This window comes from Netta rufina, assembly GCF_964035555.1.
Source record: "Netta rufina genome assembly, chromosome: 1".
Classification (NCBI taxonomy): domain Eukaryota; kingdom Metazoa; phylum Chordata; class Aves; order Anseriformes; family Anatidae; genus Netta; species Netta rufina.
The window spans coordinates 120615787-120627914 of record NC_140123.1 but is presented as its reverse complement, the minus strand read 5'-3'; the positions used below and the strand labels follow the sequence as shown (position 1 = coordinate 120627914).

The following is a 12128-nucleotide window of genomic DNA, read 5'->3' as shown; positions in this document are numbered from 1 at the left end:
AGATTCCTGGGGTCCAGCAGCTCGGGTTTTGTGTTTTTGGCTGCTGTGCTGCTGTCTACGCTCATTGTAGCAGTGTGTTAGTGGGTAAGGATCTGGATGAAAATCTTTATTCCACTGAAATTAAAGGGAATTTTGCTTCATTGCAGCCAAGGCTTCATCTGAAATTGGAATTGGCTAGAAGCAGATTGTAAAATAAACCTCAATTGAGCCAGCAGTTCAAAAACAACATCCAGGCTGTAGAAAGAAACAAATTTATTTCCTGCTTTAAAAGCTTTCCATTTTAGTGTTTAACATGCAATAATTACAGAAGGAAAGAAATGGGCATTTCAGGAAAAAGAACAGGGCAATAGACTTTCTAATATGAGACTGTCATTTTAGAGCTGACTTGGGAATTTAAAGGGTGAGGGAAGGCAGGTAGGCATGGTATCTGTGCTGTGTCTTCCTACCGCCCGCTTCTGTCTGTGTGGTGTGTATCGATCTCAACCCATCCCGTGGTAACCTTGTGCTCCTACTATTTGTCTCTATCCAGTTGTTGGCCGTCATCTCACTCCTCAGCAGATGTGCCGTCTTTCTGGTGTGTGTACAAGCTATGTCTTGTAGGATAAGCCTCCAGCTGCTTTCCACAGAAACAACAAATGATAAATTCCATTAAGTAATAGGTTTTCAGGGCTTGGATTTTTTTTTTCAGTGCTCAAGTTCTTCTTTTTATCTTTAGAAATATTGGAATTACTACCCCAGTAGCAGCTCCTTACTCACCAGAAAGTGAAGAAACATTCTGAGAAAATTATGACTTAATATCACATTTCCTGTATAGCTGCTAAAATGTCATTAGTTGGTTGCTTGGGAAAAAAAATAAAATAAAATAAAATCTCCAAAATAACAGAATAGCAGCTTGGTTTAATAAAGCCTGAGATGTGATAGTTAAGTGGTGGAAAAAAAAAAGGACTTGCCAAATGTGCGTACAACAAAATAGACAAAAAAGAAACAGATATTTAGACATATGGCTTCCATTTACCGAGTATTCAGACAGGGAGCACTTTCTCAAAACCCAACCAGAGCTTTTGAAAATGTCTTTAAAAAAGAAAATAAATATTAGGTTAAAAAGCGTGAATCTCCAACAGAAAATGGGAGAAAGGTGATGGATTAGAAACACAAAGGAAGCAGCGGGGTTGCTCCTGGGGAAAAAACAAAGGTTTGCCTTGGCAATCTGAGGGAGCACATGGAGGCTGTGATTGGTGGTGCTGGGTCCCTGCTTGCCACGGCTTGGGGAAATTAGTGGGGATACTCATGGTGGGCTGAACCAAGCCCTGTTTGAGAAAATTCAGTGGTTTCTGGAAGTCTGAGAATACTGTCAAGAGATTGCTTTTTCTCCAAGGCACATTGGGAGTGCCATCACTTGTCTGACCGGATTTTGCCAGAAGGCCCTTTGAAAATCCCCAAATGAGGTTTTCCCAGTTCTCATACCAAAAGACTGAGGCTGCTGAGTGTTGGGGAAAGCCACTTCTAAAATTCCCTCCATCTTCACGTGTCCGATTTCCCTTACATGGTCTGCTTGATAGTCCTTCTCCAGTCTTCCAGAGACATTTCCAGTAATATCTTCATTTATTACGTGGACACATGTAGGAATTGGAAACAGCCTTAAAATATAAAACTTTCTACAAGTCCTCAAACGGCAAAGTAGACTATAACTACATTTTTCTTCCCCTTCCATGAAAGTTACCTTTAAAAAAAAAAAATTGCAAAAAAAAAGATAACTAGGGAGGTCCTTTTTAATGAAATGAGAATTGGATTTTGGTGATAAGTTTTAATTTAGGGCAAATAATTTAATTGGAATGACTCATTAATTTGGGGGTGCATAAATTGGGCCTCTGGCAGCCTATTATCTGCTTTTTTTTCCTTTCTGATTCTTCTCTGTCAGCACTACAAGAAAAGCCTTTTGCCTTTAATAAGGTAAGGAGACACTCCTTTTGAATTTGTGGAGAAGGGACTCTCATGGTGACTTCAATGTACTGGCAACTCAACTTTGGGTGCCCTCAGCTTGTGGCATGAGTATCTCACAAGACCACAGAGCTGTTTTTCCCAGCTTCTCGTCATGCAGATGCTCAGATACGAATAGAGTATGGGTTTGTGCACAGGCGAAGTTAGCCCCTGGCAGGGCCATCCTCACAAGCTGGCTGCAAGAACCATTGAAGAAATTGTCTGCAAGGAGACCAGAACTACATCACCAGAAGAAGTTGTATGGCAGGACCACCATAACGTTGACTTAGAGAATAAATGAGGCATCTGCTCGTGTTGGGTTAACTGGGAGGCTGAGATCTCAGCTCTGCTGTTGGTGAGTACATCCATTAACGTGTTAAAAGCCACTGCAGGCAGGCAGAGGAAAGTGCAGAGTGAAGAGCCTTTCAAAGGGAGAGGAGCCAAGAAGCAAGATCCTAAACATGAATTCCTTGTCGCCCTCACACAGGTGCCACGGCAGCAGCTGTAGTCTGGAGTGTCTCTTCAAAATGATTGTCCCCTTGTTAGGCTGATGGGAATGTGACTTTGGGGTATGTGAATGCTTTGAATGCAAAGAAAAAGTTCTTTGCAAAGTAGGATAAATCTCCCCAAATAACCACAGAACAGACTCGACTCTACAATTCCAATGATGACCTTGGGGATTATTAACACGTAGAGCTCCTGATTCATGACTTAATCTGAAAGATTAATCCGCTTGTTGACCTACTGGATTGAGATTGAGAACAAAAGTTTGTAAGGATGCTGCTTTTGGCGGTCCAAATCAAGGTACCTTGGCTCTCTCGCTGCCAACACCTTAACCTGCTTGAGGGGAGTGTTAACAGGGTGCCAGTGACTGTGTTTTTCACTCCTGTGAACGTTTCACACGATTTGTTGTCTGACTGTGTTCCAGGAGAATATTTACAGGTGTACAAAGCCTGTTCACTCTTTGCCATTGAGGCTGGGACCTTGGCTGGGCCTATACTGCCTCTGTGGGCAGTGTCTGAGCAAGGCCTGGACTCCAGGCCAGATGGCACAGACCAGCTCATGTTCATGCTGCTTGGTGGCTCTACTTTTCTGAGCAGAGAGATCTCGTCCACAACACGCCAGGCACCGGCAGGGAGGGCTGGTCTCCTCCATGTTCCCAGTGTTGCCCCCACAGCCCTCAGACATGCTGATTTTGGGGTTGGTTGATTGATTTGTTATGTTTGCTGCTTCAAAGTGCCTGAAATGATGAGAAGGCTGGGACGCAGTCTGGCAGACTGGTGTTGTTATAAGAGGATGCCAAGAGCGTATGGAAGAACTTGAAAGCCCAGGGCCTGTGGAGTTGGTGTTGGAGGGCTCTCCCAGGTTCAGGGAGCCAAACTTGGCACTGTCCCCCTGTCTGGAGGGGGCTGTCCACATCAGCTGTGCCTGACACGGGGAGGGGAGCTGAGAACAGATGTATTTTGTCATTCCAGAAGAGAGCCTGGGGTTGAACTCAGGTCTGTATGCACAGCTCTCCAAAGGACTGGAGCAAAATTGCAAGGCCATGGTGTGCCCTCTGGAGCAAAATCTAGAAAACCCCATGGACAGCAAGACGGAGCCTTTCAAGGTCATCAAAGATTCACCTTGTCTTAACAAATCTAGGGTATGTACATGATTCCGCCAGATAAATTGCACAGGTGTCTTGTCAGAGGCAGGACTAAGATCCAAGTCCAGAAATGCATTTCTCTCTCACTGTTTTTTAATAGTAACTCTCCTAAGGTTGCAGCTCTCTTCTGTACGGACACTTAGTCACGCAAACTGAAGTGGTATAGTACAGGTGAGATTCATCACACTTAATCATCTTAGACATCTAAACGTTAGTAGTGTAAATTTAACGTAGATCTACATAGCAAACTTCTGGATGCCTAAAATTTGGTGACCTGAATCCACCATGATACACAGGAAAGACGAGTATGCTGTGTAAGAGACTAGTTCTGGAGATCCCGGCATTTCCCACAGTCTAACACCATCGCCTTGGCAGATTTGGCTGGTCTTGACTCTTTTTCTTGCTATGACTTGGATTTTGTGACTTTAGTGTAAAGGTACCTTTTCTTTTAATCTGTAATCTCTTCCACACTGGATAATGCTTTTGGTTATACTGCTTGATCTATTTACCTGTCCTCACAACGAGCATCTGCATTGCCCTCCAAATCTTCTTGTTTGGAGCCTGCCATAAATTTGTGCAAGCTCTCACAGTGGAAGTGGAAGATTGCCATCTCCTTGTCTGAATACTTTTGCTTCTCACTGAGCCAGAGGGTGAGGGACTCCCCTAAAAAGATTTCTGCACTTGCTGCTCCCTGAGCCACCAGCCCAGGAAAGCCCCGAGGCACTTGCTAAATTTTTAACCAGATGAGTAATCCTACTCTCACCCAAACTATTCCAGGCTACTCAATTTTTCTCCTGGATTTTGTGCTGCCCTTGTCTCACTAGTCCTTGAACTACTTTAAGACATCAGTAGTGTTGGACCCAAGTGCTCCTTTCTCTCTTCTTTCTTCTTCCTGAAGGGAAAGCTGTGTAAGAGAGGAAAATGAAGCACCAGCTATCTAGTCGCTTGCATCTGCAGTTTTTAGGAGCTGCAGCGACTGCTGTGCATCATCTGTGGTTCTGCAAAGCCCATTATTCCCAATGTATTTCACAGTGTTACTCTCTTCTTCCTGGGGTTCAAGAGCACACTGCTGAGTGGTCTCCCAGTCAGACTTTTCCACTCCCTTAAAAACAGGTAAACAAATGGAAAACAAAGCCCACCCTTCATCTCCATTTTTCTAATCCTCTTGGTTTTGTGGGCACGTTTCTGCCAGCAGTTGCAGAAACTCCCAAGCCTGTACCTGAATAGCAGAAACTCTCCTCTCTTTGGCTCCCAGATCAAATCAAATTGCTGTTTATTTCATTGCCCTGATAAATTTTTTATTAACTGTGTTAGAAGTCTGTGAGGAGGAGGAGGGGAAGAGAAAGGAGAAAGCTGTTCAGGAATGTAGGCTGGGCAAAGTGCCCACGATTAATGGGGTAGCGGTGACCAGCGGGTAGTTGAAAATTCACCAGTGCCAACTGCCAGGAGCATTTTGCTGCCTGTGACAGCTGGTCATCATTATTGGACGACTGCTTCTGTGTACATCTTAGATCTGTGTCTTTGCATGCCTCTTACCAAGTCACTCTCGATTTCTGTTTTGCAGGGACATACTGAAGCAATTAGGGCGTGCTGGATGGCTGTAGGGATGAGTGAACAGTGTTGAGTAAAATACAAATTCTCTCCTACTCCTCCCCTAATTCCTCTATGTAAAGATGAGCTTAAACCCCTGTTCCAGAGATAGGCCTCCTTCAGCATCGGATGAGTTTGAAATGGGGCTTTTCAGCTCTACCCAGCCACTTGGTCAGGCCTCATTCCTCGCTGCTACAGGGCCCTTGGTCTCTTCAAAGACGATTACAACCCATTTTGGCTGTGATAGCCATCTTTAAGGAAGCAAAACCAGCCTTTTGATGCACCATATATGTGGCCTATATGTCTCCTGGTTCACTAGTGAAACAGTGAACACCTAACCCTGATGAAAAGTTGTAAACTCAGATGGCTTTTACTGCATGGTTGACAGTAGTGGGCAAACCAAGACCGCTGCCTGTGCCATCCAGTTTGAGGGAAAGGGAAAAGTGTTGTATGGAGCTGCTGAAAGCACATCTATGAGGCTTCTTGGGAACGTAGCACATCCAACAGGCAAAGGCAGAGTAATTGGGGTAGAGAAAGACCTCAGAACAGAAGCGTTAAATACAATGCAGGTGCATTCAAGTCAGAGTGAAGCAGCTATCAGTGCAGAGAAGGTAAGGGAAATAAAGGCCTTGTATCCATTTTCATTGAAGTTCTTGACGTGGAGCCCCCCATAAGGGATGGTTGTATAGCTTATTAGGTGCTTGCCATAGGACTTCTTTAGGATCCAGAGGGGTCGCAAAATGCCCCCACTGTGTGTGACATGAACAGAACATGTGAAACAGGAAATTGTTATGGATGCTAATCCTCTCATTATTTTTTTTTGTAGTTTCGGTTCCTCCTTGGCCTATGACACTCAGCCACTAGCCAGTCTTGGAAGTGGGAGCTGAGACCGATGGAAAGAGCTGTCTCATGCTCTTAGGAGAATGTACTGTCACAGCTTCAGCTTGCCAGCCCAGTGTTATAGAGCTAACAGCAGAGTCACCTGATGCCTTTTGAAAGGCATAACTAGGGCACAATCGACACCGTGCAGGGAGAGAAGGAACGTAGGATTTTGGATGACTAGCTTTTTCCTTTGTGCGGCAGACTCAGAAGCCTTGAATGGGAAGAAAATGTGGTTCTTGGGATGGATCTACCATTCGGCTGGAGAGGAGGCTCAAGTGGATCTTGAGGAACATATTTCAGTCAGGGATGTTGTGCTTGGGAAAGAAAGAGGACAGGGAGTCTTCCAGACTAAAGTTTCTATCACATGCAGCACCTCGGCAAGGAAATGCTGTCAGTAACAATATTGTGTACTTTCTGTAAGTGTGAGTGGTACCCATGCTGTGTATATTTTAACTTCTTTTACTTCCTCATCTCTACAATAGAATGTAGTAAAAATTACTCTGCCAAAACCTGAGTACAGTGATATTCTGGACTCTGTCCCTGTAAGTCATTGTGAAACAGCCTACAAACCTCCAGAGGCACTAGCTAGCCAAGGGAAGGAGGAGCTCTTTAATTGGATCCAGAGTGCTGTAAATCAGTGGGAAAATGCTTCTAGTAACTTGTCTGGTATTTTAGTTTATCGTCAGCTAAGGTTGCTTTTCACGGGGTCTCAAAGTATTTCACAGTTCAGGTTCTCCAGTGAATTTGTTCATTAGAGGACCATTCACTGACTTGCCTGGCCTGGTTAAGCAAGTATTCTTGTTGTACATCAGTTTACTTCTCCCTGCCTTTTGCTGCTAGAGAGTTCTTGCCATTCCCATTGTGTCTTCATTTCAGCTGTTCACAGTGACACAAAATGTCTCCTGCCCGAGGTCAGTCTTCCCATGATGAAAGTCTCCCATGGAATTAGTCAGGCTGGAAGACAGGCTTATATCAAAAATACAAGCCATCGGAAAATGGTGGCAGGCTGTCAGTTCCCATTAGCTAATGCTACCTGGACAGCCTGCTGCCTTCCCACCATTGTAGGTGGGAGAGATGAGTTTTAATGAGCAGCAGAGGGAATGGAGGGACAGGGAGGGAGGGAGAGGAGGGGAGGTGAAAGTAGTTTAGAACTAGAAGTGATATTTTTGGTAGTGGACCACTTATTTGTGTGCATGCACGTGTCCATGCTAATGAACATGAGTATTTAATTGAAGCAAACAATAATCTTGTGGCTTGCCAGACCTCTCCAGGAGCTTTTGGTCTCACTGAGTGATTGCATCTTGTCCATTCTTCCTTCAGTGACCTCCTCCTATTTGTAGTCCAGCAAGATTGATCAATTCAAGAATTGTAGTGAACTGCAGAGAGAAATATGCTAAAATCAAAGAGGGAAATATACGGATCCTGGCTAACTGGTAATGAAGTGGAAGATGTAGCATTTGATAACTGATTTATACTAATGCAACATCACTGACTTCACAGAAGTCGCTCCTGATGTATTCCAGGCTAGTGCTGTGGTGTACTGGATTTGATCTAGGTGCAAAAACACCCTGCAAAACAACTAACAGAGTCACTGAGTATTTAAAGAAGTTGTGTAGTTCAGTGTGGAGGTCACAGCTAGGACTAACAAGGGCAGATCAGGAGGGGGATGTATTCAGCTGTGAAATAGCCTCCCAAGGACAAAGGTAGAAGAGTCATTTCCCAGCAACTTCTAAGACTAGTTGGCCAAAACACTATTAGATATGCAGCAGAGAACAAACCTGCCTTGCTGAATGCCCCCAGCTCTGGAAGATAGAATAAGTGTGCAAATGATTCCTCCGTCTCTAGAGTATGTGAACATCTGAGATCTGAATTGCTGCAGGTCCCATTCTTCTCCCTGGCATTCGACCTACATTTAAATTCTAATTGACTTAGAGTGAAGACTCGTAAAGCTTCCTCTTTTTTTGCCAGGATGCTGAATCCTCAATGAAAATATAAACTGTGTCATTAGGTATTGGGCAGATGTTGGGCATAAAGGAGATGGTTTAAGCTTTTTTTTTTTTTTTTTTTTTTTTTTAAAAAAAAAAAAAGAAATCTGCACAGCTTGTTCCAATTAGTCATTCTGCATACAGAATGCTTGTGACTTGCAGTGACTCTGCTTTTGGTGAGGAAACACATTAGTTTAACTAATGCATCCCCACGGGATGTTTTTAACAAACAACATGACACTGGCAAGTGTTGGAGATGTCATGTGCTCAGGTTAGTTTTCTGGACGGTTTCTCCATCTTCCTCCCTGCTGGGAGCTGCTTTTACTTCAGAAAGTGAATTGTCTAACAGGCCCCTGAGTGCACTATCAGGCCACAATCACCTCAACCAGTCTCACTGGGGATGTCCACCTCTCCTCTGGACAGGGGCCCTGTATAAGCTCAGTCCTGGGTCTGCGTGTTAGGTGTACCTCTCTTCTCTAGGTGTCTCCAGCCTTGTCTCCCTGTGTGGCACCTGGACCTGGTCCATCATCTCATCATGTCTGGGGCTGTTACAGACCCTGTTACCAGCATCTGCCTGTTCCTACCCTATTCAGATCCTGTGGGACTGTGCCCTCCCGGTGAGGGCACTGTCTTGGTCACCCTCAACATATTGCCAGGTCAGGTTTTGCAACTGAGCAAAACCTGGGTGAGACTTACCTCACTGGACTGCATACTTGTAATAGGTATCTAATCTAAGGTAGTCTAATTGGAAATGCTTAGAATAAATTGTCTTCAAAATCTCTCTCTCTCGCCTACCCCCCCCATTGACAGTAGGGCTAAGTTTAAAAAAAAAAAAAAAAAAAAAAAAAAAAACTTAAATTAAATGTCTTATATTAGGAGAGTAAATTAAGTGAGGTGGATTCCCACCACCACCCATACCAGCTTGCACTTGATATGTAAATGGCGCATCTTTTTGTGTCCTTAAGAAACTGTGTCTAATCGGGATATCTCTACCCATGGCCTGATTCTGACTGTCTCTAGGATAGTAAATAAGGTTCTGATTTTGTAAGCAGGAGGAGACTAGGCCCCACGTTAAAGGTTCCCAATAACCTGAGACAAAACATTTCCTCCCTCATTATAGCCTATCACTACTTACATGCTCCTGGGCCTCCCTGTCTTTCTTTAGCTAAAGACTAACAATACCTCTTCTGCTTTGTGTGTAAGAGGGACATTGCCTAGAGGGGCTGCTTGCATCATTTATTATCAGGAATTATTAAGAATGTCTTCCTCTCCGTCTTGCTATCTGCTTGCAGGAGTTCTCCTGCTCTCCCACTGTATATTCACCACAGGGAAGTGAGCCTAGCATACTGTTGGGACTTGACTCAGTGTTTGGCCATTACATTGCTGAAGGTTAGGGTGGAAATGGGGGTAGTAATTCTGTTTTTGAGTTTAAAAGGGTTTGGGCTCTTTATGTAAGAAGCAGGATGTGTTGCTTGAGCCCATAGAGCTCTCAGCATCTCAAGGCCAAGAGAAAAGACGCATCTCAAATATCCAGCCAAGCCCTTAACTCTGTCAACAGTGTAGTGTCAACAGTAAGTCTGAGGAACGCCCTGGAAGACAGCTCCCCAGGTGTAGCTCCTCCAGCGTGTTTCCACTTCCCTAGGAGATCTGGTTTTGATAAGGCCAGAGTTTCTCAGTTTTGACAACACGAGGCTCTTACAGTTCGGTTTCCTAATTCTTTGAGGCTGGACTGCCTGAGAGGTTGGAGTTCTTCCTTGTTTGGGATGCAAAAGGTAGTATGTGTATTTGGTTTTGGGCTCATAAACATTGTGGACTGACAACCAGTAAAAAGAACAGAAGGAAATAAATCTCTTTGTGTTAGGCTTGCCCTAATGAAGTGTCTAAGGCCCCACAAAGACCGTTGGGGACTTCCATGTTGTTGTGGAAGATACTCGAATACTGCAACAGGCAGCAGATTCAAATCCTTTAAATAGGTTAATAAAATAGGTTGCCCATCATCCACAGGGCAAAAAAAAATGAAGAAAAAAAAAAAAAAGGAAAAAGAAGTTCCTTTCTCCCTGCTCCTCCAGAGCAAGTAGCTAGTTGTTGGCAGAGTTCCTGCGCCCGAAGGCATCGCTACATAATGTGTCTCGTAATGGCTGCACACCGCCTGCTGTGAGCTGTGGGATTTGGAGAGGAGCTACCCAGGCGGGCCAGGAGAACAGCTCGTGCAGCTGGTTCCCTTTATCTTCCTATCACCTTGGGTTGCCTTCTCCTTGAGTGTGAAGGTGGCTCCTCACCACAGACATGGCGTAGGGAAGGGCTGCCTCCTCTGGCAGATGGACGGCCCGGCCTGTCATGGCGGCTGTGGGCAAGCAGTCCCTGAGGGGACAGGGAAAGGAGGCTTTGCTCTCCTCTGGAGCAGCGAGGAAGGGTGCTCGAATATTTGGTACCTACTGGGGGTATCTAGGTCCAGGCCTGTGCCATGAATGGGGGGATATGAGCCTTGCAGGGGCCTCGCAGGTTCTCGGAAGTGATCCTGTGTTATCACAGTAGATCACCTAGGAGATCTTATGATATCACTGGCATGCCTTAAAGCCAGAGACACTGAGGAAAAGTGAGCGGTTTGGGGGAGTGCTTTGTGTGCTCCTGCTATGCAAACACGCCCTTGTAAGACTCCTGGCTACGCAGGAATTTGCCTTTCCGGAGGGGAGTAGTGAGGAGAGGCTCAGCTCTTCACCTCGCTCTGTTTCCCTTAATGAATTGGGGTCTTCCACCACCATACACCCAGCGAGAGAAACAAGGGAGCGTGTGCAATCAGTTCTCACTCAGCTAGCCAACGAGATGTGAAATAGGTTCCAGGGTGGATGATACCCTTGAACGAAGTCACGCTGACTTGTTTGCCGCGATAATGTATGGACGCTCCTTCTGGTAAAGTCTCCCATGTAATTGAGCCCCGGTGCCTGGCAACTGGTAGTGGGTGAGTAAATTGTTGCTTTCGAATGGAGGTTAAATGCTGCAAGCCTTGTTCACAGCACCTTATCTGACTGTCCCAAGCTCGCTCTCTGCCAGTGGAAACCTGCCCTTCAGGGAAGCCCCGAGGCATGCAAGTGTCAGAGGAATTCCTGCCTCCTCTATGGACATCCCAAATGCAACATGTTTTATACTGTGGAAGTCACAGTAGGACACTCTGGCTATTTCCAATTTAGTTTGGGGCATTTCTGCTCTGCAGTTCAGACTGTCACTTCCATTTCTTGCTCGGTATGCACTGAAGCAGCCCTTTTTTTCACTGACAGCTTTCCTCACCCTGTGTGCTCTCTCCTTCTCTGTCTTGCATTTTTTTTCTCCCTTTTCCTTCTCTCTCTTCCCATTATCCATCTTTTATGTTTGTTTCTTTTTTTTTTTTTTCCCTTCTCCCAGAGTACAATATGGGGGGGGGTTGCTCCTGGATACCCCTCCTAGTGTGTCACTCATTCCTATTGCCCACAGTAAGTCACTTCCCCCACTCTACCTCACTAATGCCTAAATTTCTCCGTGGGTATATTTAGAATGATAATTATGTGTTTTACCAGTGCAGGAATTACAGGTCTTGAACAGATGATGTTTGCAGCATGCTTTGTAGTCCTTGATACACACTAATAATGAAGCCCATGCAGTAAGACCGTGGGAAGACACACAATAGAAGAAAGGATGCCTCTGGCACAGACTAAAACAATCCACATTTTTAGTTCCCTTCTGTGAGGGACTTCATAGATTTCAGTAGCCATGGCATCCAAGTAGATAATGTGTAAGGGAGGAACAAACCCCAGACTTTCCCTAATGTCACCGCCTTGCTGTTCTCCAGGCAGCTGTGGGGTTTCCTCTTGTTGGTACCAACTGGCTCTTGGAGACCAGCCTGGGGGCTGGCTTGGGCAAAACTGTCTAGACTCAGGAAATTCACTTAATTTAATTCCTTGCCAATTAACACAGATTTCTAATTACTGATTCAGCTACTGAGAAATGAAAAAAGCAATGAGGGGAAACCCCTTTCCCAGCCCTTACCCAGGCTCGGGCTTGTTCCAACACCT

At 45.0% G+C, this 12128-nt stretch overlaps 1 protein-coding gene across 2 annotated transcripts in view; it reads left to right on the top strand.

Moving 5' to 3' along the window:
• LSAMP (limbic system associated membrane protein) overlaps positions 1 to 12128 on the top strand; it is a gene marked incomplete at both ends in the record, with an annotated part of 258766 nt that overhangs the window by 125397 nt on the left and 121241 nt on the right. The gene's annotated exons all lie outside the window — the stretch shown is intronic.